This window comes from Pseudonaja textilis, chromosome Z (assembly GCF_049901715.1).
Source record: "Pseudonaja textilis isolate UNSWEBS1 chromosome Z, rPseTex1.2, whole genome shotgun sequence".
NCBI lineage: Eukaryota > Metazoa > Chordata > Lepidosauria > Squamata > Elapidae > Pseudonaja > Pseudonaja textilis.
This window is the reverse complement of record NC_142008.1, coordinates 51,749,442-51,776,191: the sequence shown is the minus strand read 5'-3', so window position 1 is coordinate 51,776,191 and position 26,750 is coordinate 51,749,442. Positions and strand designations below refer to the sequence as shown.

General features: G+C 39.8%; 1 protein-coding gene across 17 annotated transcripts in view; it reads right to left on the bottom strand.

Annotated features, from left to right (window-relative positions):
* POMGNT2 (protein O-linked mannose N-acetylglucosaminyltransferase 2 (beta 1,4-)) overlaps positions 1-24,033 on the bottom strand; it is a 107,299-nt gene extending 83,266 nt beyond the window's left edge. For 2 of the 17 annotated variants that reach the window (XR_015739952.1, XR_015739953.1), the window contains exon 1: positions 23,559-24,033. The gene's annotated coding sequence lies outside the window, so the exon portion shown is untranslated. The other 15 variants (XR_015739947.1, XR_015739949.1, XM_087915531.1 and 12 more) reach the window with 15 other exon arrangements.
* Positions 24,034-26,750: the final 2,717 nt, after the last annotated feature.

Sequence of the window (26,750 nt, the reverse complement as noted above, 5' to 3'; positions counted from 1 at the left end):
GCACACAACTATGTACATTCACTACAAAAAACATTGAACATGCCTGCTAACATCTGAACAGTCAAACAGATTGTCTTCATCTCTAGAAACAGAATGCCCCCTTAGGGCCATATTCCTTATATTATCTGACTATGCTGGCTTCACTGAACTGAAGTGAAAGTGCAGTAATAGATGGACAGATCAACAACAGGCTGCACATTGACCTTTTGCAAAATCCAATGTGCTAGGAAATACAATGGCAAATGATGCAGTTTAGATTAGTGTAAAGAGATGCATGCTGGGAAATGAACCCCTGATTTTGGAAATCACTGATTCCGTATCACTGATGGCGCATAAATAAGATGGAATTATTGGAGTTAATGTGGATAGCTCTGTGAGAGCACAGCATATGCCACTGCTGTGAAAGAAGAAATCTATGTCAATAATCCCTGGGAAAGAGACTGGATAATAAAATGTGAAAATCATATATCAGGATAGCTAAAAAGTTCATCTCCTGGAGAGTCAGTCCTTTAGAGTTCCACATAATGCTGAGAATCAATCATTCAAAATCTACAGTGTAACCACATTTAAAACACTGTGCACAGTTTTCACTGCATTTCAAACAAGCTATTCTTTGTGAATCAGTTAATTAAGTGTATGCCTGTGTTTGAAAGATTGGATTTAATCTCTGATTGTTGCTGTAGAGTTGTTCTACCTCACTCTGTCCAAAATACTACTGCTTGCACTATTCTGGACCTTTCTGCTACTCCACGCCACCCACCCACCCACATCTGCCTGTCTATCATCTACCTATTTACCTATCAACCATCTGCCTACTTACCCACCTACCTACCTACTGTGTTTTCCCCAAAATAAGATCCTGTCTTATTTTCTTTTGGGCTGCCAAAGCTGTAGCTCACCCAATCCACTTTCTGCCAGCCTGTAGATATACAGTTAGACAGAATGGGTTTGCTTTGTTCTTGCATAAATCATCCCCAAGGAAAGGAGGAAGACAAGGAAAATCCCCGCCCCCATCCGCAGATCACATCATGAAAGAGTTTTCCTCATCCTATCTGCCCATTGTGCAGGCACTTCCAATATTTCTCCCTCTCCCCCATCTCAAGCAAAGTGAAACTAATGAACAAGGCAGCCAACAAGATCCGAGGGGTGCCTGCATTTCTGCCTGCCTGCTCCACCATACTCACTAAATTAGATCCCGCCCCCTGCTCATTACCCCATCAGCTCTGCACACACACACACACACACACACACACACACACACACACACATCCCAAAAAATGTTCCCTCAGTGGCTTTGGTGGCCAGGGAAGATGGGATTTGGGGGTGCAAAGGAGGGAGGGGCAATCTTCCTTCCCTCCTCCCCCCATCAATCCCACTGCAGGGCCGCCACGGAGCTGCCTGTTGAAGATGCCTCATTCATCATGGTTTGATTTTGCTTGAGATGCAGATCACAAACCGTGGCTGTTGCCTGCTCAGAGACACAAGGTGAGTTGCAAAAGAGAGGGATCCTTGGTTGCAAGGTTGCCTGGCACCATGGGCAGGGCCTGGGCTGGCAAAAATGCACTGATAACACCCCCAGAGAGATAGAAGGAGAGGCAGCTCCCAGTCCTTCCTGGCTCAGCTGATCCACAGGGCTGCAATTAAGGGGCCAAGCCTCCATAAGGTGACTGGGGAAGAGAAGGAGCCATCACGCCTCAGGGATTGCTGCCCGTGTTTGTGAGGGGATACATGATTGGGCTGCCTCCTGTTCTGGCCATGGCTTATTTTGGGGTAGGGCTTATAGAATAGAATAGAGTAGAGTAGAGTAGAGTAGAGTAGAGTAGAGTAGAGTAGAGTAGAATAGAATAGAATAGAATAGAATAGAATAGAATAGAATAGAATAGAATAGAATAGAATAGAATAGAATAGAATAGAATAGAATACTTTATTGGCCAAGTGTGATTGGACACACAAGGAATTTGTCTTGGTGTAAATACTCTCAGTATACATAAAGAAAAGGTACATTCATTAAGAATTAAAAATCATAATGTACAATACTTAATGATAGTCATAGGGTACAATCAACAATCAAATCATACTAGGAAACAGTCAATATAAATCGTAAGGATACAAGCAACAAAGTTACACTCCTACAATTACAAGTGGGAGGGGATGGGTGATAAGGAATGATGAGAAGATTAACAGTAATAGTAGTGTACACTTTGTAAATAGTTAAACAGTGTTGAGGGAATTATTTGTTTAGCAGAGTGATGGCTTTCGGGAAAAAACTCTTCTTGTGTCTAGTTGTTCTGTTGTGCAGTGCTCTATAGCGTCATTTTGAGGGAAGGAGTTGAAACAGTTTATGTCCAGGATGTGAGGGATCTGTAAATATTTTCACAGCCCTTTTTTTGACTCGTGCAGTATACAGGTCCTCGATTGAAGGCAGGTGGGTAATAATTTGTTTTTTCTGCAGTCCTAATTATCCTCTGAAGTCTGTGTCTGTCCTGTTGGGTTGCAGAACCAAACCAGACAGTTATAGAGGTGCAGATGATAGACTCAATAATTCCTCTGTAGAACTGTATCAGCAGCTCTTTGGGCAGTTTGAGCTTTCTGAGTTGGCGCAGAAAGAACATTCTTTGTTGTGCTTTTTTGATGACGTTTTTGATGTTAGGTGTCCATTTTAGGTCATGTGATATAGTAGAACCTAGAAATTTGAAGGTCTCTACTGTTGATACTGTGTTGTCTAGTATTGTAAGAGGTGGTAGTATGGGAGGGTTTCTTCTAAAGTCTACCACCATTTCTACAGTTTTTAGTGTGTTCAGTTCCAGATTGTTCCGGTTACACCACAAGGCAAGTTGTATAACCTCCTGTCTGTATGCAGATTCATCACTGTCTCGAATGAGACCAATCACTGTTGTGTCATCAGCAAACTTCACTATTTTAACAGATGGATCGTTTGAGATGCAGTCATTGGTATATAGGGAGAAGAGAAGTGGAGATAGCACACAGCCTTGGGGGGTGGGCTGTGCTGATTGTACAGGTATAGGAAGTGATTCTGCCTACCTTCACCTGCTGCTTCCTGTTTGTTAGAAGAAGAAGAAGAAGAAGAAGAAGAAGAAGAAGAAGAAGAAGAAGAAGAGGAAGAGGAAGAGGAAGAGGAAGAGGAGAGGAAGAAGAAGAAGAAGAAGAAGAAGAAGAAGAAGAAGAAGAAGAAGAAGAAGAAGAAGAAGAAGAAGAAGAAGAAGAAGAAGAAGAAGAAGAAGAAGAAGAAGAAGAAGAAGAAGAAGAAGAATTTATTTGTCATTACACTCGCAAGCGGGTGCAACGAAATGAGGTGCTCTTCCACAAGTAAAACTGGACAACACCATTGAAAGAAAAATAAAACTAAACACAACAAACCATACAATAATCTCTATACAATTTAAAAATGTAAATACCCCATTACTCTCAGCCATTAAATACCACAAAAATCTTATGACCCTGCATTCAAACTCAAAACTGCACTTGGATAAAAACTGTTCTTAAATCTAGTCGTCCTTGTTCTTAATACCCTGAATCTCCTTCTCGATGGTAATAGTTCAAAGAGCTGATGTCCCGGATGAGAGGAGTCATTCAATATATTAAATATCTTCCTCTTACATCTATTCCTATACAGTTCTTCCAAAGAGGGGAGTGAGCAGCCAATGATGTTTTGGGCCATCTTAATCACCCTCTGAATTGCCTTTTTCTCTGCCACTGTGCAGCTCGAGAACCATACACAGAGACAGTAGGATAATATACTCTCAATTGAGCTCCGATAGAAGGTAATCAATAGACTCTCAGCCAGTTGTTGTTTCCTAAGAATCCTTAGTAAATACAACCATTGTTGTGCCTTCCTAATTAAAGCAGCGGTGTTTGCACTCCAGGTCAGGTCATTTGTAATGATGGTCCCGAGATACTTACATTCAACCACCTGTTCCACACGAACTCCCTCTATATACAGTGGCTGAATGTCTGCTCTTTTTTTCCTATAGTCCACTATAATTTCCTTGGTCTTCTTAATGTTAAATAGAAGATTATTATTTTTGCACCAATGGGATAGCTGTAATACCTCATCCTGATATGCAGACTCATCATCCCCAGAAATAAGTCCTACAAGCGTAGTATCGTCTGCAAATTTTATTATCTTATTGTTGGGATGTTTATTTGTGCAATCAGATGAATAAATGGAGAACAGTAGTGGACTAAGGACACAACCTTGCGGAGTACCAATGCTAAGTGTCTTGACAGTAGAAATATAATAATAAGTAGAAATATATAAGTTTAACTCTTTGTGGACGATTTGTTAAAAAATCCAATATCCATAAACAAATAGAATCTGGAAAATCTAGATCTTTGAGCTTGGCTATTTATCTGTGCGGTATGATGGTATTGAAAGCAGAACTAAAATCTGCAAACAACATTCTTACATAATTCCCCGGTGTTTCCAAATGGGATAAGGCCATGTGAAGCACAGTAATAATTGCATCCTTGGTTGATCTATTTTCTTTGTAAGCAAACTGAAGCCCATCAAAGGAATCAGGAAGGCAGGAGATAATATAATTTCGAACTAGCTTCTCAAAGCACTTCATTAAGATAGAAGTTAGTGCCACTGGCCTATAGTCGCTAGGACCATTTGTGGGCAACTTTTTAGGCAGTGGAACGATGGTGGAAGCCTTGAGACACACAGGAACCACACTTTGTGTCAAGGATCGGTTAAAAATTTCAGTCCACACCCCAGCTAGCTGATCAGCACAATCTTTTACCACACGACCAGGAATTGAGTCGGGCCCAGCTGACTTTCTGGAATTAACCGCCTTCATTGTCTGCCACACATCCTGCTCATTCACAATGAAGGGGAGGCTCTGCTGAGTAAATGATGGCAAAGGGACTGTTTCAGTTTGATGGATCTCAAATCGAGCAAAAAAATTGTTCAACTCCTCAACCACCGCCGCACTACCATCCAAAGAGACCTTTTTTACTTTATAGTTCGTTAGTTGTTGAACCCCCTGCCAAACCTGCCTCGTGTTATTACTGAGAAAGCAGTCTTCAATTCTCCTCTTATATTCGGCCTTAGCTTGCTTAATACCTCTCCTCAAGTTTGTTCTTGCAGCACTATAATCTAGATCATTCCCAGACTTAAAAACCTTATTTCTTGCGTAGCTTATGGAAGCTTATGATCCACTTACAAGTGTGTTCAGGTACCGAGCGCCCGAGAGGAAAAAGCAAGCCGCAAGTTGCTGGGAAGTTGCTCGGGTGCTGGGAGCCGCCGTCGTGGTGAGCAGCTCGTTGGGCGCGTACGCGAGGAGGAGGGCTTTTAAAGTGCCACCTGAGCAAGACCGCCGAATTGGGAAACGGGGCACCAAGGCAGGGCAAGGCTCCATCAGCAGCGGCCTAGCTTTAGGTGGGCTTGGATGCCCCTGAGCGCGGTTTGCTGTCTGTTCTCTCCTGGGACTCGCGTTTGGAAAGCGTGGAAAGTAGTAGCAGGAGCAGCCGTAGTGTTACTTTTTCTTATATATATATATATATATATATATATATATATATATAAAACATATATATATATATAAAACATATATATATTATGATATATATTTGTTTTCTGAGGTTCTCAGCGGTATTTATATGTGGATCTTTGGTTGTTCGGGTTTTCTCCCGCGTAAGATTTGAGGTATCTAGGCAACGTTTCGATGAAGTCTCATTCATCATCTTCAGGCTTCTGTCTCCGGCTCTGTGCTTCTCAGAGTAATGGAGATTGCAGCTGCTTCCTCCTTTTAAAATACACAAAGAAGTACCTTTTAAAATACACAAAGAAGGAACCCCACTCAGACCAATAGTCAGCTCCATAGGCTCACCTCTACAAAACCTGGCCAAATTTCTTGCCAAACAACTACAACCCTATGCAGAATCCATCAACTCACACCTAAGAAACTCATTCCAGTTCATCGAGATCATAAAGAAACAAAACTTACAACCTAGCGACCTACTAGTAAGCTTCGATGTCATATCCCTCTTCACCCAAGCGCCAATAAAAGAAGCCTTGACAGCCATCCAAAACAAATACAACCCCCCCAAGCACATCCTAGATCTAACCAACCACTGCCTATCCAATACTTACTTCACCTACAATGGACAAAAATACAAACAAATAGAAGGAGCACCCATGGGATCACCCCTCTCACCTGTTATCGCAAACCTCTACATGGAACACTTGGAAACACAAGCTCTAGAAAAATACGACCACAAACCCAAACTCTGGCTCAGATACGTAGATGACACCTTCATAATCTGGCCACACGGGAAAGAAAAACTGAACAACTTCCTCACATACCTCAACAGCCTACACCCCAAAATACAATTCACCATGGAAACAGAAGCCAACAATCAACTTCCCTTCCTAGATGTCTTGGTATACAAAAGATCCAATGGCTCCCTAGGACACACCATCTACCAGAAGAAAACACATACTAACCGCTATCTACATGCACTCTCACACCACCACCCAGCACAGATCAATTCCGTAGCCAAGACACTCATCTCCAGAACAAAATGCTTGGCCGATGAACAACACCAAAAAACCGAACTACACACTCTCACCAACGTACTTACAGCCAATGGATTCCAAAGAAAGATGATTACCCACCTAATCCAAAAAGAAACCCCAACCAAAATCCAAGACAGAGAACAAGAAAACGGCAAAGCCCTCCTCCCATATATAAAAGGCACTACAGACAAAATTAGCAAGATCCTCCAAAAACACAACATCAAAACAGCATTCTGCACAAACAGAAAAATATCCACCATCCTAAGAAACCCCAAAGACAAAATCGAATTAGAAAACCAAGGAGTATACGAAATCCCTGCACTGCCTGCCCTACCACATACATTGGACAAACTAACAGAAGAATAAGTGCACGCATTGAAGAACATAAGAACTCAATCAAAAAAGAAGAAACGACCTCTTCCCTGGTCCAACACCTCAAAGCCACAGGACATGAAATTGATTTTAAAAATACCAGAATTATCGCCAAAACCGAACACTTCAACAGCAGAATAATCAGAGAAGCCATAGAGATAGAAAAACGCCCACACAGCATGAACAAACGAGATGACACCTCCCGCCTTCCAGCCATTTGGAAACCCGCCCTCATGAACAGACGAATACCTAACATGAAGAAGGACACCAGACCCACACCCATAAGAGCAACACAAGATGCCACCACCACACTTCCATGTAGAAAACAGACTCCCACCCATTCAGAAAATGAGAAACGACCATGGACCAGAAGCTGCACTGCAGCTGCATCACTACCCACTTCAAACCCCTCTGAGCCACACATGAAGCAAACTGACACCCATTATGAAGATGCAGCAGGACCACGAACTAGAAGCCAAACAGCCAGATCACAACTCTCCAGCTCAAATCCCCAGCAACTAAGACTAACCTGAGCACAACCAAGCCCCCACCTGAACAGAACACGCCTCCAACCAATCAGAACACGGCTAACCCCCAACCAATCAGAACACAGCCAAACCCCTACCAATGAGAACACACCCCACCCAATCAGAACACAGCCAAGCCCCCACCCAATCAAGTCCCACCCCACTGGCAGTTAAAAGGAGGAAGCAGCTGCAATCTCCATTACTCTGAGAAGCACAGAGCCGGAGACAGAAGCCTGAAGATGATGAATGAGACTTCATCGAAACGTTGCCTAGATACCTCAAATCTTACGCGGGAGAAAACCCGAACAACCAAAGATCCACATATAAATACCCGCAGAACCTCAGAAAACAAATATTGCACCTCTACGGGAGGAAACCCACCATCTGACCAGGACTTATGAAAAACTTGAAGTCCAAAGAGCCTCCATTTTATGTGACCTTGCATTCCTATGCAACTGCCGAGATCAAAATTTAATTCCCACAAGCTTCCAATTGAAATTCCACACCAACACAGCAGCCACCAAACGCATCCTTAAAAGAACAGAACTGGCCCTAATTAGAAATGAACTTCACACAAAAAGGTTTCTCCTAGACCAAATCAACAAAGATCTCCTCACACTCCACCTCAGACTCAGCAACAAGATTCACCCTCTACTTTGGGACAAATCCAAACAACTCGCTGTCTGGAGAGCCGAAACACAGACCATCCTCAAGACAGACACACACACCAACAAACTCAGGAAACTACAACAACGCCAGAAACCAACTCCTCCCCCCACAGCCACACATGAAACAAACAGTGCACAACATCTCAGACAAGATCCTCACTGAAGCTGAAACCAAGATCCTTTCAAAAGGATTCAACTTTGCTGTCGCTCCCAAACACATCCCCACAGAAACCATCATATGCGGAGTTGAAACCAGCCTGACCAAAACCAACCCTGATGATGCTAACAAAATCAGACTCGAAATCACCAACATCCTCTGCACTAGCAAACCACCCAAAAGCAACTTATCCAAAGAAGAACAAACTGCACTACTTAACCTGAAAGAAGACACCAGCATAATAATCCTACCAGCAGACAAGGGCAACACGACAGTGGTAATGAACACATCTGACTACCAAACCAAGTTAACCAACCTACTCCAAGACCCCACATACAAACCCCTAAAGACAGACCCCACCACCTACCTAGAAAAAACTACCAAATCCAAAATAAAAGCCTCCCCATCAGTGAAGAAATCCAGCAAGGAATCATACCCAGAGAAAAATCATCCAGATGCCCCAAGCTTTATGGTCTCCCCAAAATACACAAAGAAGGAACCCCACTCAGACCAATAGTCAGCTCCATAGGCTCACCTCTACAAAACCTGGCCAAATTTCTTGCCAAACAACTACAACCCTATGCAGAATCCATCAACTCACACGTAAGAAACTCATTCCAGTTCATCGAGATCATAAAGAAACAAAACTTACAACCTAGCGACCTACTAGTAAGCTTCGATGTCATATCCCTCTTCACCCAAGTGCCAATAAAAGAAGCCTTGACAGCCATCCAAAACAAATACAACCCCACCAAGCACATCCTAGATCTAACCAACCACTGCCTATCCAATACTTACTTCACCTACAATGGACAAAAATACAAACAAATAGAAGGAGCACCCATGGGATCACCCCTCTCACCTGTTATCGCAAACCTCTACATGGAACACTTGGAAACACAAGCTCTAGAAAATACGACCACAAACCCAAACTCTGGCTCAGATACGTGAGATGACACCTTCATAATCTGGCCACACGGGAAAGAAAAACTGAACAACTTCCTCACATACCTCAACAGCCTACACCCCAAAATACAATTCACCATGGAAACAGAAGCCAACAATCAACTTCCCTTCCTAGATGTCTTGGTATACAAAAGATCCAATGGCTCCCTAGGACACACCATCTACCAGAAGAAAACACATACTAACCGCTATCTACATGCACTCTCACACCACCACCCAGCACAGATCAATTCCGTAGCCAAGACACTCATCTCCAGAACAAAATGCTTAGCCGATGAACAACACCAAAAAACCGAACTACACACTCTCACCAACGTACTTACAGCCAATGGATTCCAAAGAAAGAAGATTACCCACCTAATCCAAAAAGAAACCCCAACCAAAATCCAAGACAGAGAACAAGAAAACGGTAAAGCCCTCCTCCCATATATAAAAGGCACTACAGACAAAATTAGCAAGATCCTCCAAAAACACAACATCAAAACAGCATTCTGCACAAACAGAAAAATATCCACCATCCTAAGAAACCCCAAAGACAAAATCGAATTAGAAAACCAAGGAGTATACGAAATCCCCTGCACTGCCTGCCCTACCACATACATTGGACAAACTAACAGAAGAATAAGTGCACGCATTGAAGAACATAAGAACTCAATCAAAAAAGAAGAAACGACCTCTTCCCTGGTCCAACACCTCAAAGCCACAGGACATGAAATTGATTTTAAAAATACCAGAATTATCGCCAAAACCGAACACTTCAACAGCAGAATAATCAGAGAAGCCATAGAGATAGAAAAACGCCCACACAGCATGAACAAACGAGATGACACCTCCCGCCTTCCAGCCATTTGGAAACCCGCCCTCATGAACAGACGAATACCTAACATGAAGAAGGACACCAGACCCACACCCATAAGAGCCACACAAGATGCCACCACCACACTTCCATGTAGAAAACAGACTCCCACCCATTCAGAAAATGAGAAACGACCATGGACCAGAAGCTGCACTGCAGCTGCATCACTACCCACTTCAAACCCCTCTGAGCCACACATGAAGCAAACTGACACCCATTATGAAGATGCAGCAGGACCACGAACTAGAAGCCAAACAGCCAGATCACAACTCTCCAGCTCAAATCCCCCAGCAACTAAGACTAACCTGAGCACAACCAAGCCCCCACCTGAACAGAACACGCCTCCAACCAATCAGAACACGGCTAACCCCCAACCAATCAGAACACAGCCAAACCCCTACCAATGAGAACACACCCCACCCAATCAGAACACAGCCAAGCCCCCACCCAATCAAGTCCCACCCCACTGGCAGTTAAAAGGAGGAAGCAGCTGCAATCTCCATTACTCTGAGAAGCACAGAGCCGGAGACAGAAGCCTGAAGATGATGAATGAGACTTCATCGAAACGTTGCCTAGATACCTCAAATCTTACGCGGGAGAAAACCCGAACAACCAAAGATCCATATGATATATATATATATATATAAAATATTATATTCTTATATATAATTTGCTGCATTTTATAATGGGCCCTTTATAATGGCCTTTTATAAAATTGGTTCGGCCCTCGAACGCAGATCTGATTTTCCATGTGGCCCCCGACAGAAATTAATTGCCCACCCCTGTGTTAGAGCAACTGGTCTGTAGTCCTTCAGTTCCTTGATGGAGGGCTTATTTGGCACTGAGATGATGGTAGAACGTTTGAAGCAGTAAGGAGCAAAGCACATCTCTAGTGATCTATTGAAGATTTGGGTGAAGATGGGGGCCAATTGGTCAGCACAGATTTTTAAGCAAGGAGTTATCTTGTCTGGCCCTGGTGCTTTTCCTGGCTTCTGTCTGTGTAATAGATCTTGCACTTCTTTTTCTATGATCACCAAAGGTTGCGAGCCCAAGGGGTTGGGGTCAGTTGTAGGAGGCTTGGCTGTTGTTGGTGTGTTTGAGATGTGGGTTGTAGAGATAGGTGGCTGTAGTTTCTTTTCAAACCTGCAGTAAAACACATTCAGGTCATCTGCTAGTTGCTGATTTCCTTCTGCCTGGGAAGGAGGTTTGCTGAAGCCAGTGATGTTTTTAAGAGTTTTCCACATGTTTGCTCGTTCATTTGTTGATAATTGATTCTTTAACTTTTCAAAGTAGCTTCTTTTTGCTGCTCTGATCTCTCTTGTTAATATGTTTCTGGCCTGGTTGTATAGCATTCTGTCACCTTTTCTGTAGGCTTCCTCTTTGGAAAGACGTAGCTGCTTAAGTTTAGCTGTGAACCAAGGTTTATTGTTACTATATATTTGCAGTTTCCTGTTGGTACACATAAGTCTTCGCAGAAGCTGACATATGATGTTACAGTATCTGTGAGCTCATCTAGGCCTGCAGAGGCATCTTCAAAAACATTCCAATCAGTGCAATCAAGGCAGGCCTGGAGTTTCAGCTTTGCCTCATCTGACCAAGTCTTCACTGATTTAATTGTTGGTTTAATGGTTTTAAGTCTTTGTCTGTAGGCAGGTACAAGGTGAATCATGCAGTGTGAGAATGTCCCCTGCTCATGGCAAAGACCCATAAGCATCTTTTACTGTTGTGTAGCAGTGGTCTAAAGTATTTTTGCCTCTGATGGGATTAAAAATTAAAATTAAAAATTAAAAGTAGATGCATGCTTAAAAATCAGGCTAGGTCTTATTTTTGGGGAAACACGGTACACCCCCCCTCTGTATTTATCTGTCTGTCTATCTACCTCTATCATCTCTTGTCAGATCTTAATAGCTGACTTTCACGTGCAGCATATCCTGAGTAGCTCACAATGAATACTAAAATAATAACAGTTTAATAAAAAGAGTTAACAGTAAGGAACAAAACTAAAAAGGAATACTAACAGAACTAAAAATAATACTAACTGCAATAAAACAACATTTTGCAATATTTACCAAATTTAAAGGAAGATGAAATTAATTTGAGCAAAATTAATCAAAAGGGAGTTTTAAAGTTTGTAGGAAAACCAAGGGAGCTGCTGGGTCAATGATACCCTTACTACTTGAACAGATCCAGGTTGTATTTGGAATATTTTTAACATCCCTTTCAATTTAGCTGTGACACAAAGAACTGTGCTAAAGGGCTTCTCTATTTTGACCATGCATTATTTTAAATATCATCCTAGTCTTGGTCTGGATTGGCTTTCCAGAAATACACTGCTTAGTTGGCTTTTAAGGTGTGCTTGTTTAAAAAGGGTTATATGGAAAGTCTTTTTGGTTGTTTTTTTAAAAACTGAGTTCCCATTTTACAGTTGTAAAAGAAATTGATTGTAAATTAACTTGGAATCAATTTGCAACTTCACTTTAAGATGCATAACTTCATTGGATATAGTTCACTAACATTCTTCTGAGCAAAAACTGTCCCATATACCCCCTACCCCATCCCCACACCATAAAGGCTTATGAAAGAAGTACCAGCAAAGGGATGTGCTTTTGCACATTTTATAATATAATACAGTATTTATACTTTTTTTAAAAAAAGAAAGTTGACATTATGGAATAAAATTATGCACATCAAATTTATTTATATGTAAAAAATAAGTCCATATTTTAAGTGTCTCTGGAAATTTATGTTAACCATTGCATATGTCAGGGAATTACAAACAAAAGCTTTGTGTTTCATGAGAAAAAAGGTTGTGGAAATCAGTGCTGATTTTAAACCGATCTTTAAAAAGGATTGTATAAAAATGAAGCCAGTAATAAGTGAAGCAACAGCTGATATCTAAATGCACAAAAGTGTCACCTTCCATCTTCCATCACTGGAATGAAGATTAGGTTTGAGACACAGAATGCAGAGACAGCTATTGGTTGGTAAAATCTAAAAAGCAACATATACTTCTTGGAATCAGCATGATCACTATACATGATGAAAAGAGAGCTCAAAACCCCTTTGGAATGAGCATCTCTGAATCTATTAGGCATCCATATGCAGCAATTTAAAGCCAAGAGTTAACAAGGTCTCTTTTCCAACCCGACAGCCAGAAAATTGCAGGCTATGTCAGGGAATGTCTGTATACTCATCAGGACTGGGTCTCTGCAGCCAAATGTATTTGAAAGGTTTCTTGTCTTATTTACTTAACTTTATTCATCATTAAAGGCTCAGGCACAAAAAGCATGAGATGAAACTGCCATATTACGTTAAGCAGTTCAGAGAATATAATGGAAAATTAATAACATTGCTTTAGGTGGGTTGGGAAAGCAGAAACACTCCCTCAATGCAGCTCCAAATTTGATTTTCAAATGTAGTCACAGTACTATTAAGCTACTAGTCCACTGCTTGGGGAACAGGATTGGGTTGCTGTGCTACTATCATTAAATAAGGTATGGTAGAACCATATTTGTCTAATGAAATGGTCTCATACATAACTTAATTAAAGTCCTGAAATCACCTTAAAGTTGTTACCCCATTTTTGGCAATCCAGAATTTAGCAATGCTGTTAGGAATCTTCATATGTCTGGAAAATGCTTGATTGGACAAGGCTGGTTTAGTTGAATCAACTTTCTGATGAAAGCCTATTTCAGAAGGCTCTGACAATAATTGGTACCTATTTATATTAGGATAAGTGATGAGGTGAGAGATGTAGAGGTAAGGTATATACACCAAGAGGACTGTTGGTAGCCCATTCCTGGGAACAGAAGAGCTGGCTTACATATTTTTCACTGACCTCTACAAACAACTGGCTGTCAATCTGAACTATAAACTATTTTTACCTCTCTGGGTGTCACCACAGGAAGCTTTTTTTAGAAAAGAAATGATGGCAAAGCCAGATTGGTTGACGTATGGTAAAATGTTATCTTTCAATTCTTTTTTTTTTGAAAATTTTATTGATTTTTTAAAAACAAACATAAACAAACAAAACATAGAACAAAAAAACATAAAACATCTTTTTTGAAAGCAGCCTGATCCTGGGTTACATCTCTTTGTGCAGACACAAATTCAAATTCATGCTCATTTTTATATTCCATTCCATATCTTATTACCATTCTACATTTTCTATATAACTTTTTCCCTCTTTCAACTTTCTTAATTTTATTTATTTCATCTCAATTCAAATCATCATACTTATATTCTTTGTCTGTCCTGTTTCAGCTGTCTATTATCTTTTCTCATTAAGCAAAATTTCTCCTGTGATCACTGATTGGAGTATGACGCCTTTATATCTTTCCCCTAAAATTATAACACTTAATATAATACATAACTTCCATTCAGATTCTGCTTGGTACATTCTAAAACTACACAATGTATTTTAAAAAGAAAAAATTATAAATATATAACATAATTAAAACAACAATCCATACCAATTCGATTCTATCATTAATATTCATTTAAATCTTGAACATTTTACACATTATTTTTCAAATAAGTATCATATTTCTATGGAAACACTTATAAACTTTCCATAATTATTTCCCTCTCCCTTCACTTATATTTTATAAAACATTGAGTAGTTAAAATGTTCCCATTCCTTCCTAGTTCAAATCTCTCATTTATTTCATTTCTTTTATTTTGTTCACAAAAGTTTCACTAAATTACACTAACTATTTTATTCCACTTTTTAATCATGTTGTTTCCAATTTTCTAACATTATTTCTATTACAAATATAACAATACAATCTTATGTACCTTTACAGAATCCTTTTTCAGTTAAATTTTCACCCATTATCTCTGAATAAATCCTGTGTCTTTACATCTTGCTCCAAACCTCTGTAACTTCACTTCCTTCCTTTTTCCCTTTCTTCTCTCTCCCATTTTTACCCCCCTGTCTCTCCACCTCCATTTTCCTCTTCTGTATTCCCCTTTTCTGTTGCTTTCCAACATTATATCCCCTTTTCACATTATTTTTCCCCTTTTTTGGTTGTTTTTTTAGGTCTTAAATTCTCCGTTCTCTTTCCCCGCTTTCCCTTTTCTTCCCCAGATAGAATTACTTGTTCATTAAAAATGGCTTCTTCTTTGTCCCAATCTTCTTGTTGCACAGTCTTTTCTTGTTGTTTCTTGTAGATACCAATCGCCATTTCTAAGAATTGAAAAATGGAGCCAAAGAAGCCCTTTCCTTCTTGTTCCTCTTCTTTATATTTTTTAAATTCGATTTTCAATTCATTCAGTTCATCCAGAGGTGATGCCATTGTAGAGTTTGTTTTTAAAAAACAACCACCCAATTGTTTTTAGTCATTCAAATATGATTTCCAAAAGTCCCAAAATCACCAAGCAATCCAAATACACACAAGCTATTTCTTTTAACACTTTCTTCTTTTTTCACTTTCTCTTCTGGGGTTACTATTTAGTTGCAAAGTTCCAGTTAAAATGTATCCTTTAGAAGTCTTGTTAAGATTTAACTTTAAATTCTTTTGAATTCCAAGCAGTCTCCTCCTTCCAAGTCCTGCCCTTATTCTTTTCCTCTCCCTTCCCACTTATAGCAAAAAAAGGATTTTTTAGTGTTCAGAAATCTTTATTGTCCCTTTGGCATTTAATTATATTTCCAGTTTAATTACCTGTTGGTGCCAAAGCAGATTTTTCTGATTTCTTTATTCAGATCTTCTCGTTATCAGCGTGAGGAAGGAGAGTGAAGAAAAAAAAACTTTCCCTTTTCACTTTCGTTCGCTGCTTTCGACTCTTCTTTGGGAGCGATCTATCTTTTGCAAAATTTAAATTCCAGGGTACCTTGATTGTTACTTTTTGTCCCGGTCAGCCAAAACCTTTCACTTCTTAACTTCCTCCTGCACTTTCTTTTCCGGCTGAGTGCTTCTTTGAGGCGGCCATTTCTGACCGCCGCTCTTACCGCCTTTGGGAAAGGAAGTTTAGCCAGCTGAGGAGGAGAGGTGCGGCTCCCCTCAAACCCTGCTGGGTCTCCGTCTTCACCACCTCTACGGGGTGGCTTAGCCCCGAAGGCAGCTGGCTCAGGACACTCCAGCGGCGAGCCCAGGCAGAAACCGCGCACGATCGCGGATTCCTGCCTGACGCCAAAGCCCTGCAAACCAAAACTCCAAAATGTTATCTTTCAATTCTGATGACCCAATACTAAACCCGAAGGAAGAAGTTGAATCAGAAGGTTAGGCTTACCATTGGTTTACTTATTAGCAACTGAAAGGTTTAAATTAGATAAAAAGTGTTACAGATTTGATTTTTCAAAAATGAACTGGAATTTTCATTATGTGGCAATGATGAATGTATTATTTCTATAATTTATAAAATGTTATTGAAACTAAACTTAGAAAATGAACATGTAAACACTGTATGCTTCAGTGAGCAAGGAATTTTGGATATAATGTGATGTTTGAATAATGGGGAAATATGTGGATGAAGGGTTTAAAATTTACATTAAATTATAATTTAAAAAAGAATTTTTGTAAGAAGATGTATCGCTGATATTTAACACCAGATAAGCTATCTAAAGGTATGTCAAATGAATGTCGGAAATGTAAGAATAAAGAAGGGCCTTTTTATCATTTATGGTGGACATGTGACAAAGAAAAAAAAACTGGAGTATGATTCACATTCTAATATAGAAAATCCTGAAAATGGAGATAGAAATGAAACCATAATTTTTCCTTTTGGGACTAATGGAAAAAGAACTGGAGAAAAAAAATGGAACTTTGTTGACAGTAGCAAGACTATTGTATGCACAAAAATGGAAAAACACTTTGATATCTACCATGGAAGAACGGATGCAGATGTTGATTAGAGAATGAGATGATTCTGAATGAGGGAACTGGTCTCCCTCATTCATATTGCAAATATAACCTATACCCCAAACCTTTCATGTTATTCTGACAGAGCATGGTTACTCAGCAATATATAAAACAATCCTGCCCCTTGCTACTGCAACACTTCCCACTCAGGGAATAAATACCAGTAGGAATAATAAATGGACATCAAATCAAGTAGCAAGAACAAAAATATTCAAAATATTTAATATTCAAAAACTTTCATTCCACTGCAAACCTTTACTTTTTTATGGCCTCATTCATAACTATGTGAGTGAAATTGTGCTTTTTACCAAATTTTATCATGAACCATCATGAGTTCTATCAAAAGTGATATTACAAGCATCCTGAATAAACATAAATCTTAAAAATATATTTACATTTTTCAGTAAATAATCAACCCATGCAAAGAGAAAATTTTGAAAACAGATATTTTTTTCCAATTTAGACATTCCTTTTATCTATTCTCTTTTTTAATCCTTGTTACATATTTCCTACCTATAATAGGAAGATACAGGAGAATGAGATTTTAATCATGCTTCAGAGAAACTTGGCAAACTATTTATTGAACTAGACAGAACATTTCAATTTTTTGCAAAGGCATTCCTTCAAAATCATTCTGCCTTTGAGTTAAATGCCGTCTTTTCTCCAAAGCCATGCTTGACATTAAATGGCAGATGTCCAGCAGATTTGTACATAGTGGCTCCTCCATGTTTTGCCCAGGCATTATCATATGGGCATCTCCAGTTCTTATAATGCATGTTCCATTCAGCAGCCATTTTGTGAATGCACAATCACATAGCCCCCATAGCCATTTAGCCAGAATACCTGAAATCATTCTTAAAATTCCGCATCTGTCCATCATCTCCAAAAGACAGACTATGGAAACAATATAATGGAAGCTATTAAGGGATATAGTCAGACCGCTTATATTCATTCAGTATTCATTTCAAGTTGTCTGAAGCAAGGAGTCTGAAAAGTTAGCAAAGAAGTCTTATAGCTACAGAACCATATTGAAAACTGGAATATGTAGGATTACTTCTGGCTCTTTTTTTTCCTCACACAATAAAGAAGTAGCAATTCAAGATAAAAGCAACAAAGACACACATCAATTCTCATTCTCTAATATGAATGAGAAAGATCAGAAAGTGCTATCACATAGTTTCATGTCATCAGGGCCTGCAGTCTGGAGAAGTGCAAATGCATCTTTCAATAAGGCATACATTCCAACACTTTGGAGCATTGTCAATATGCTCTTCACATAGGAAACATGATCCTAAGTGAAGCATAGCATATAAAAATATTTAATTAAAATTCAGTGGCCTGGATCAGATTAAGTTAGCTGAATTTGGATCCAAGAAAAACCCATGGGATTAATTATCATTGACTTGGCTTTTTGATCTTGCTGAGATTTAATTAACTAGTTTTAATTTGGAAATAGCTTGTTGGTTTTAACTGAAGTAATCACCTGCTTGATCCTCCCTTTGAAGTTGAAATTGCTCTAAAATGATAATGATTTTATAATCAGAACTGCAGTGATAAGTTAAAATAAAAAATAACCCTTAGCACTCAGACATTCCATAATTTAGAAAATGAAGATATTTGGCATGCAGAAAGAAAAAAGCTCTACATTTTTGTTATGTAAATACCTCTTCAACATCTTCCTTTGAACTTTGTTTGGTATTAAAGATGTGCTTCCATTTGCCTGGTTTAAAGAAAATTCACCTGTTATCAATAATTTAATTTCGTACTGAAGCATTACCCCGACAACAGAAATAAGAGGAAAAGATTAAAGAAAAAATGTAGTGCACATTTGTGAAAATCTTTTGAAAGGGCCAGTCAAAATACAGCACAATGAGATATCTGCAAGCAAGAGGAAGTATGCCAAATGTTTTTTTCTTTAAACTAGGGGGTAGTAAAAGGCATTATTCATTCCAAAAATGAGGTCAACATAGAAAGACTTGGCTATCAGAATAAACAATGTCCTTTCACTACAAGGTAAGGTGCAGCAGCCTTATTTCTCCTGATAAAATGTGAGAAAGAGTATAAGTGAGAAAGAGTATAAGCTTGGAAAGTTAGAAACAGTTTCTTCACTAAATATAGTGTAGTGCTATCCCCACAAGGGTCGTTGGAATCCGGGTTCTCCTGGCCCTCGTTTTAGCAGCTGGTCCACACTGGTTCCTCACTCAAGCCCCTCTACTTGCCTTGGTCATGTGGTGAAGTGGTGGTCAATCTTTCCCCAGCAGGCATGTCATGTGGCTGGTCGGCCATTCTTCCTCTCGCCCTCTCTTTTCTCTCTGTCTTGCACTGCCTGCTGGGCTCTCCTTCCACAACCTCTGCCCCTTCCTTGATTCATCTGCTTGCCTCCCTTTCTTTCAAACTCCTTTTCCCTCAGGCTTGCTCTCTGAAGCTTCTCCTATTCTCCCTATTGCCTTCTGTCCTCTCACATTCCTCATGCCTCTTTATTTCCTCCTTAGGCCTCTTATTTCCCTTTCCCTAGGCCTCCTTACCTTCTAGCTTTCCCCAGCCAAGCCTCCCTTTCCTCTCTCTCTTCCTTTCCCACCAAAACCTTCCTTTCCCGCCAAAACCTCTTCCTTTCTTCCCACCCCCACCGCTACAATAGCAATTAATGAAGATGTGTTGTGTGAAGGAATACACACAATACAGCAATTACCAACTTGAAAATTGGTAGCGCTTTAGTGCAGGGGCCCCCTTTTGGACCTCAGGGACCACTAAATTCATAATTTTAAATCCCGCAGATCACTAATATGAATCCAGCGTTCCGCTCGCTGTGCCTGGACTCCCAGTGACGGGATGGGGTCCTTCAGGCACTTAGCTTGGTCAGCTGTTTCTGCAAACTTAAACACTCAAAGAGCCATATGGAGTCATTTGCAACAGAAAACAAAACACCGGGATCTCTCATCTCTCTCTTTCTCTCAGTATCTCTCACTCTCTTTTTGTATCTCTTTTTCTCTCTCTTATCTCTTTCTTTGTCTCTCTCTCTCCCATCTGGGCCAGCCAGTATCTTGGGGAAGAGAGGAAGTTCCATGTCATGGTCAGAAGAAGTGCCTGTGAGATGCAGCAAAAGATGAAGCTTTGCTCCCGCTTTGGAATATGAAGCAAATCTCCCTTCTCAGGCCAGGCGAGGAGTGACTGGGAGGGGAGGGTGAGGTCAGCCAGTGTGGATTCAACTGACAGGAAGCCATAGCAAGGGAAGGAAAGAGTCTCAGATTACTGACACGCATTGCTTTGGCCTGCCTGCGCCGCTACCCCCACCCCCTTTTGCTGCAACAGCACTATTACCTTGTTCTGGGCAGCAAGGGCTGCACTACTCCTTACACTTTGTACTTCCTGCAAAGTTGCAAGTTACACATTCCTCCCTCTACGGCAGAGATTTCCAGTCCCACCACGAGCTGCCTGGCCAGTCCCATAATCCAGAGCTCTAGTCACATGTCCATTGGTTGGAGCAGCTCCTCCACCCGGGTGTGCCACGGACTGGTGATCTGAGGACCACTGGTTGGGGACCTCTGCTTTAGTGGCTCAATCTATCTCATCTACTCTGAGCCAAATTTGACACTGTTTATATTTATTAGCTTCCTAAATATGAAATCTGTTTGAAATCCCTTTAATAATGTCTAGAAACCCATAATAATCAGTTGTTTTCCCCCACCATGCCCTCTAGAGGCAGTAGGAACACAGTTTTTAGAAGCTGTAGCCAACTCTACATTGGAACACACATTCTGGAAAAGTTGGACCTTATATGTCTGGAAGATCCCAGCTTATGGAAACTTCCAACACTGTTAGAAAATATATAGACAGAGTGTGTTAAACTAAAAGTTAACTTCTTTGGGAGCCACTTTTATCAGAAACTATAAATATAGAAAGCATGAAATATGATGTGAAAATTTGTTTTGGCAAACTCTGAAAAGATTCAATTCTAGATCTTAATACAAGACTGCATTTTTGTTTACCAGATCTTTCTCCTATTTAACAATGTCGAATTATAGAGTTGACTTATATAAGCAGTGTTTTTTTAGATAACTGACTTTCCTATTAAAGCATAAAAGGCACTGAAGAGGAAGGGCATTTGTTTGAAAGGCTCCAGAATGAATTTTGTTTTTCCATATTATTCTAACTGCAATACTGCAGTTTCTTCTGAACATATTCAGCATATTCCAAAGCACAAGACAATATTTCTTCCCCCAACCCCCAAGGGATTTTTAACACAGGCCATCCTTAAACACATTTTTTCATGCTTTAATACAATGGAATATTTGGTCAGTATCACTCAGGCCAACCCACCTTGCAGAGTTGTTGTACATTGGAGAAGGGTTGCAGATATAGATTAGAGCTCTGAGAAGAAAGACATGCTAAAAACCTAATGAATAAATAAATACCCAGAGATCCTGGGACTCAACTTTTGCATATAAAGCAGGCACTCCTTCATGGTGTGCACCTCTCCCAAAGGGCTACAAGCAATGTAAAATAATAAATACAGCTTTGTTTTCAGTTCAATACTTCGGGGCCACATAATTAATTTTTAAAAATATATTTTGGCAGTTTGTTTCCTTTATTGTTGCTGGTTTTCTAACTTGCTGCTGGAAAGGAGATCAATAAAATCAAATATTTTGTTTAGGCAAGCACAGGTGATGTTAATATTATTTTAAAGCAGCCCATTTGCATTGAGCTAAATATCTAAAGAAGGATGCCTATGCACAAAGAGGCCCATAAGGGCAATACTTTCAGCCTCTGAGACACTGTACTATGCTAAAATATTACTGCTAAATCAAAGCAATGAAGTAGATGCACACATATCTTATAGAATAAATGATCACTTTAGCCCACCACCTTGTACAATTTATTTAGTATTTTTAAATTGCTAATTCAAACAAAGGACACTGGGCTTGTCGAGCAGAAGATGGCAGTTTGAGACCTAAGTACCATGTGACAGAATGAGCTTCTGTTTCTTGCCCCAGTTCCTGCCAACCTAGCAGTTTGAAAGCATGAAAATGCAACTTAATAAATAGATACTATTTCAGTGGGAAGGTAACAGCATTCCATGTTCCTTCAGTGATAATCATGCTGGCTACCGAAGTGTCCTCAGATGATGCTGGCTCTTTGGCTGTAAATTGGAGATGAACACCACCCTATAGAGTCAAACATGACTGGCAGGGGAAACTTAATTTTACCTTAATAGAGATCCCTAAGAGTTTCAAACCAGAAATCCAATGATGGAGAGGAAAAAAAACATGTTTTAAACCTTATAATTTCTGTTGTTTTCCCTGGCCTGAAGTAGGCTATGGAATTTAATAGTGTATATGTTACAAAATCAACTGAATACCAGTTACAGTAATGAGGATGCATTCTGACAGATATACATGTAAGGAATGTACATGCTTTTTTTTCTTAAAAGGACACAAGAATGTTGGACTTTCCCTACCTCCCCTATTACTGCACTGAAGTCAACCAAAAATTAAGAAATCACAGTTTGGTTATAGCTTATTCACTATTTTCTATTGAACTGAGTTCTAAACTGGAAATTCTGAAGTTCAGAGATCTTCTCTCTGAGAATAGCAGTTAAGTTTGTTTTACCTCAGTTGACAATGTAGGACTACTTACTTTGAAATATACTTTCAGTAGGATATACTGCCAAATATATTATCAGCATCAGTAACTACCTCTGATATTTCTGCATGGCTTAAAATATGCAGCCATAGCACATGTTTTTAATGTGGTAATTATTAATACATTTTTTTAGTACATTCCATTTCGTATTTGGTTATCTCACACATAAACATACTACTTATGTTAAATCTTTTACAAATCTTATCCAACAACATAGTATATGGCATAATGTGTAACAGTTTTAAGGTTCATTTATGGAACCAATTTTTCAGATATATGAAATTAGTAAATATCAGACATAGTTTCTAAAGATATCTAATATGGTAATCTCAACCGTGAAATCTGTGTAAGTGATTATACAATGGGATCCAAATATAGTAAAATTTTAAATCAGGTCTAATATTTAAAACGCTGCACTACAGAACCTCAACACTGACTGCAGGTAATCTAGTTTCAATCTGATGTTTTCCAAAGGTGTTGGGCAACTCCCATTGCCCACCCATATCTAGGAAGCACACAAGCTGCAGTTCAACACATCTGGAAATGCCTGGGGAAAGGGTAGAGTGATACATTCAATCAAGAAAGAGTTGGTTAATAATTTTTGAATATGCTGGTGGATGTGTTTTGGATTTAGTGGAGCAAGGAAAACCTCAAGGAACTATCCCATGATTTATTTCTCTTTTCAAAAGCTTTGTTTTGAATGCTGGCATTTTCCAAATGTAAAAATATGGTAGGGGATTGTAATTAAACCCAACCCTACCCTAAGCTGTGCTTATAAAGAAAATTCAAAATATCATTATCATACATCAATTCCAATCCCTAAACTTATAGTACCCCGAATCTCCATGTAAGGACATAACTGGGAGACTTCATGAAAGCACTCGCTGATCCCGAGGGGACGTCCCCCTAGGACGAACAGAAGGCCAGGAAGAATTAAAAGGTCTCGTAAGAAGACAAGTCTTTTCACTCACCCTCTGATTTTGAATGCCATCAAAATAATAAGAGCGGAATTAAAAAGCTGCCTTTCTTTGCACATCTGAATATGAATCATAGAGCGTACTCTGCAGTCGGGAAAAAGTGCTGTTTGTCTTCAATCCCTTCTTTCTCTCACCACCGCTGCTGTCCCCGTCCCAAAAATAACTGGCTCTCTACAGAGCAGCCACTCTCACCTCCTACAGCGCTTTCTAGGACACTGCAGTAGTTCTCGCCCTGCTGTTGCAGCAATAGGCTCTCAGCCCCGCTACTGAGGACGCATAACTTTGCCTCGCATAGCTTTGATGCAGCAGCGGTAGTCAGCAATCACTGGAAGAGAGTCATTCTTCTTCCGGCTGCTCCTTTGCCTACGCGAGAGCGAGTGTTTAAATCGCTCTCTTGTTTATCACCATTTCTCTTCAGCCAGCGCTGCTTCCAGGCAAGACCCTCCTATGCTCATGCTCGGTCCCGCCATGGCTGCTACGTTGCATCTTGGGGGTTGTAGTTTTCTTTCTGACCAATGGTGTATTGTTATACATACGTGTACTCTCTTTCTCCCTCTGAGGAGCTTATTTATTTCGCCGGAAATCTTCATGTAGAATTCAAACTATAGACCTATAGGTGTAAATTCCAAATATAAATTCCACTGAACTTACTTTTGGTAGGCAGATATTACATTGAACAATTAGCCAACAAGATGTTTTTAAAAATCTGAGCCAATTCTTATCAGCAACATTGTATAAATCTCTCAGGCATACGGTATTGATATAAACGTCTTAAAAACCAGGGGGGTTACCTGAAGTGCCTCTGGGTAATCAATCCAAATATCTTATGCTATTTCTATTTCATCTTTCTCTCCTCAGTGTTTTTAAGTTAAAATAAAAACTCTGTAAGTGAACGTTTCACCTAAGTTGTCCCATAGATATTTCTAAACTCCCAATGTGATGAGACATACTGTACCTTCTAGTGGTGGGATTCAAATTTTCTTACTAACAGCTTGGTGAGCGTGGCAGGGAAAGGATACTGTAAAATTTCCAGTCAGAGGTGGTATTTGCCAGTTCTCTGAATTACTCAAAATTTCCACTACCAGTTCTCCAGAACTGGCCAGAACCTGCTGAATACCAGCTCTAGTACCTTCTCAGGAATTGAACAAAGTTGGAACAGCCAATCTGCTGGAATGTGGGAGGATCATTTTGTCCTCCACAGATAACAAGACGTTGGACTAATTCTGAATTTTGCTCTTTTGGAATATTTTTCAGCAGGAAATCAAGAAATATTCAGGCCTGTTGTTGAATAAATGAATAAGAGCAACCAACAGAGTCTCCAGATGCTGCCTTATATTAGCTACTGTTTGTAGGCATACTCAGATATTCTCATGGTGATAAGATAGTTAAGTATCTTTCCAGTAAATTAATGTCAGCCTTTAACCGCTGAAGTGTTTGGCCCTGATAACTTGACGCTTATCTGGGGAAAACTACTTTTTAATAGCTGCGTATTGCATCTCCCACAGCTTGTTTGGTTTTGATACATGCACATAAGCACCTAGCCTCCTAATAAGAAGCACTTTATTTTATTTCATTTTAATGGCTGATTTCCCTCCCATTGTTCAGACAAGGCTACCACAGCAATTCCCATTTGGGTCACTAAGAATTAAACAATGATCAGATGTAACTACCATTCCAAGAATTCCCATCTAGAATGGAACTGGCAGAGCAGTAGTCATCTTCATAGGATAGAGGGGATGTGGACAGTGGTGGGATTCAATTTTTTTTACTGCCAGTTCTGTAGGCATGGCTTGGTGGGCGTGTCAGGGCAAGGTTACTGTAATATTTCCAGTCAGAGGTGGGATTTGCTGGTTCTCCGAACTACTCAAAATTTCTGCTACCAGTTCTCCAGAACTGGGCAAAACCTACTGAATACCACCTCTGGATGTGAAGCTGAAGGAGTAGCAGTGAGGCAAGTGCTGGTAGTAGTTTCTCTTGATGACTTTTGGCAAAGTAAAAATGGACTACAGAATTGCCAAATATTTTTGGAGAAAATTGACACAGCTTCTAGTTTGGCTGATTCAATCGTATGCTGTAGATTTTTGCTGGACTCAAACATCACTATCTGTATTCAAAATGGAGAGTCCAGCCATCAAAAGAGGAAAGGGGGGAATTAAGGGGAAAAGTCTGAATTGGATTTTGAGAGACCCAAAACATCTTAGCAGAATAACAGAGTTGGAAGGGACCTCTGAGATCTTTGTTTCAGACAAATAGGGAGGCTCAGCCAATCTCATTGAACACATGTTGTACTCTGACAATAAAGGTAATAATAATAGTTTCCAATCTCTTCTTAAAAACTTGCAGTGTTGGAGCACTCACAACCTCTGGAAGCAAGTTGTTCCACTGATTAATTATTCTGTCAGGAAATTTCTCCTTACTTTTAGGTTGCTTCTCTCTTTGATTAGTTTCCATCCATTGCTTCTTGTCCTGCCTTCAGGTTCTTTGGAGAATAAGTTGCCCCCCTCTTCTTTGTGGCAGTCCCTTAGGTATTGGAATATTGGTATCATGTCACTCCTAGTCCTTTCCATTAAACTAGACATACTCAATTCCTGCCACCATTCTTCATATGTTTTAGCCTCCAGTCCTCCCTAATCATCTTCTCTGCTTTTCTCAGCTTTCTTTCTGGTCTCAACATCTTTTTTTATATTGTGGCAACCAAAACTGGATGCAATATTCTAATTTTGGTCTTACCGAGGCATTACAAAGTGTAAAACCTTACTTTTCTCACCAATGAATTTCATTTTCAAATCAAACCTTTATTGTCAATGCACAACATATGTGCAATGAAATTGAATGAATGTCCCTTGGTGCAGCCCCCACCAAACACAAAATGCACCTCAATAACTTAATAAATGAAAGAAATAGAATCCCTAAACCCAAATAAGTAATAACTAACACACGTTCTCATATCTATATGTATGTAACCAGTGGTGGGATTCAAAAATTTTTACTACTGGTTCTGTGGGCGTGGCTTGGTGATTATGTGATGGGGTGGGCATGGCCAACTCCACATCACTCATGTCAAGAGGCCCTTGCCTTGAACCACTTGCCTGGCCTCCTGAGCTCTTCTGGTCTTTGTCTATTAATTGTCTACTACTTTTCTGTATCTTGTACAGAGGTGGATTTATAAACTGTACAGATGCAGAG